A 2634-nucleotide genomic window follows, 5' to 3' on the forward strand; every position below is an offset into this window, starting at 1 on the left:
CATTCTCCCTGTCCCCGACAATCAGGACCTTTTCCTAACTCTGGAGCCAATCCCCTCCCAGGATCCACTGCTGGCTGGACTGTGATGGTGGGGAAGGCACCTCTGATGAGTGCACACTTGTATAACAGTACAGGGGTTAAATGCAATTGTGGTTAATGTTTAATCTGAGGTAAACAATTGGGATACAGGGGCAGCCAGTGCAGCCATGCAAAGGATGCTCCCCAGGAAAGTCTGTTTATGTGCCGAGGGTTTCCACACTAAAAAATTTCCCTGGGGGTGCCAGGTGTTCCCTCACACCGCCTACCCGTTCGTGTGTGCTCACCATGCCTGGCTGCAAACCGAAATCTGCTGCCCAGCGCTCTGCCGTGTGTTGTATCTTACCGGCAGGATCCCCTTTTAAAACACAAAATTGGCCAAGTACCTCAGGGAATGTACCGCTGTGAATTGTTTCATTCATTGCAATAGTTAACCTTTTGTTTTCAACAATGGATGCTTTTCCTTGAAGCTGCAACATTTTTTCTGGGTCTTTCCTCCACTCCAGCACAAAGGCTGTCCCAGATTAGAAGGTGACGGAGAGGGGAAGACATGTTCTGTGATCTGATGTGTTCCTCTGAGGCTGACAGGGCCAAGCTCCATGCATGGAGGCTCACACTCTCAGAGAGCACACGCACTGACCCAGAGGGCAGAAAAGCGGGCAGGGAACAGGAGTGTGACATGCAAGAGGAGATGTTGTCAGGGCTGGTGCAACCACTAGGCAAACTAGGCCTCGAGCGCCACGGGGTCGGGGCACCAAAAGCCGGAGTCCTGGATCGGCAGAGAGGAGCTGCCTTCTGGAGAACTGGAGAGCCAGAGCGTCGGCTTGTGGGGGCAGCGAGCCCCAGCCATGGAGGAGCCGACGTGGCACAGTGGGGGGGGGGGCAGCAGCCCTGCAAAGGTGGTGGCACCACTAGCCGGGAGCAGGTGTGCCCCCTGCCCCTTCTGCCCGGGCTGTTGCCTGGTGCCCCCCACCAGGGGGCTCCTGCAGGATACAGCAGATGCATGTGGGCGGCAGCCCCCATGTGTCCCCCAGCTCCCTCCTCACTGCACTCGGGCTCTGCGGCTCCCAGGCATGTGAGCCACCGCCGGGGCATGGGGCCCTGAGACTGCTCCGGGAGGGGCAGTGGTGGCAACGGCTCACACTCCTGGGAGCCAAGGAGCCTGAGCGTGGCGAGCGGGGAGCTGGGGGGGTGCACGGGGGCCATCGCCTGCAGCATGCATTTGTGGGCCCAGTTCCTGCTGCTCTCGGCCAGCAGCTGCAGGGCCCCAGCCAAGCCCAGCCACTTGCATCTCCTCCGCGGCGGCGCCCCCCCGCCCATGTCCTCCTGGGTGGCTGCGGGAGCAGCAGCCAGGGAGCCTGAGAGGAGGAGTGGCCCCCGGGCAAGTGGGGGGAGACTCTGAGGTGATGAGGCTGCTGGCGCAGCCTGAGCACTGGAGTCTGACAGGTACCTGCCCCATCCCGGCATCGCCTGCCCCCCAGCCCAGTGAGTGTTACATGTCCCACCAGCCTCAGTGCCCTGCCCCACACTGTCAGCCACCCCAAGCTCACCGTGACACCAGCACCCCTTGGCATAGGGCCCCCTGGTCTTCACAAAAAGCTGTCAGCACAGGCCTGACAAACTCACTCACCCCACACGTGTTTTACAGGGCACTTACCCACAAAGAGGAATGTGGAAGGGATCAACACGAGGCTGGTAACTTGTCAAGAGTGAGAATCTTTGTGAGATGTGTGCATGTGTAATACTGAAGGAATAATGTATTTACCGTAAAAGTGCTTTATAGACTTGGAGTAGAAATTAGTCACCGGGAATAATGGCCCTTTGGGGCAAGGAGGATTTGTCACCCTGCCTAACCTGGCTCAGTTGTTTAGCTTTGCACAACAGGAAGACTTTGAATGGGACACCATCAGAGGCAATGGCAAACAACTGAAACACCTTAAAGGTAAAAAAGAAATATTGCAAAGCCCTCACTCGTTCTGACAGGCTGTTTATAATGCTAAGTTTACTAGGTTTTGGAGGTTGTGGGAGGCAGGGGGCGCAAGGTGGAAGTTTCACCTAGGGTACAAAATATCCTTGCACTGGTCCTGGATGTTGTGGCTTATCAGGGAGCAAACAGACATATTGAAACATCTGGCTGAGCTGCAGGAAAGGCAGCTAGATCCATAGACGCTGACTCCATGGGTGCTCCAGCCCTGGAGCACCCACAGGGAAAAATTGGTGGGTGCTCTGCACCCACTGGCAGCTCCCCCCCGCCTCTCCCCCTCCCCCGCAACAGCTCATCTCTGCCTTCACTCTGCCTCCTCCCCTGAGCAGGCCACTGCATCCTGCTTCTCCTCCCTCCCAGCGCTTGCACCACGAAACAGCTGTTTTGTGTGGCAAGACGGGGAAGGAGGGGGAATGTGGCATGCTTGGGAAAGGAGGCAGGGCCAGGGCAGGGATTTGGGGGGGGGGTCCGCATAGGGGCAGGGAGGGGTGGAGTTAGGGAGAGGACTTTGGGGCAGGGGTGGAGTAGGGATGGGAGCATGAGCACCCATCGGTGCAAAAAAAAGTTGGTGTCTGTGACTAGAGTCCCGCTGCAGGCAATGATGCCCTCCTCACC

Source organism: Mauremys reevesii, linkage group 13 (genome assembly GCF_016161935.1).
Source record: "Mauremys reevesii isolate NIE-2019 linkage group 13, ASM1616193v1, whole genome shotgun sequence".
Taxonomy (NCBI): Eukaryota; Metazoa; Chordata; order Testudines; family Geoemydidae; genus Mauremys; species Mauremys reevesii.